We start from the raw sequence: 525 nt of genomic DNA on the forward strand, positions 1-525 counted from the left end.
CAGCTATCCTGAGAAAAGCATATTTGAACCTTGAAAAACGTTCCGGACTGAGGAACAGCATAATCAAAGGCAGAGCTGCAAAATGTGAATTCTGTTACTTTGAAATGGTCAAAGGGCGAATTTAAGGGGTGAGGGTGGAGGAAGTGCCAGCATGTGAGGCTGGGTGAAGGCCTGACAGGCAAACCAAGATTGGGCTTGACTCTTAGGGAGCAGGTAGAGAGAGAGGACTGGTGCTGTTCAGTGAGACTTTGGGAAGGTCATTTGGGGGACAACTTCGAGAATGGCCTGGGGCATTCGGGTAGAAGGAGAGAGTAGGGCGGGGAGGCGGGTTAGGAGGCCTTGAGCGGCAGCCACTACAAGCGGGGGCCCGAATCAGGGTCGTTTCTAGGCTATGGCTGGCAGGATTTGACTCCTGGCTGGGTGCAAGCAGCCCCTTAGGGCTCCTGGGGTTGAGAGTGGGGGCGGCCATGGCGCTCGGTTGCCCCGGCGACGGCGTCTGGGGGGCGGAGTCAAGGGCTGGAGGGG

Source organism: Pteropus alecto, unplaced genomic scaffold (assembly GCF_000325575.1).
Source record: "Pteropus alecto unplaced genomic scaffold, ASM32557v1 scaffold161, whole genome shotgun sequence".
NCBI lineage: Eukaryota > Metazoa > Chordata > Mammalia > Chiroptera > Pteropodidae > Pteropus > Pteropus alecto.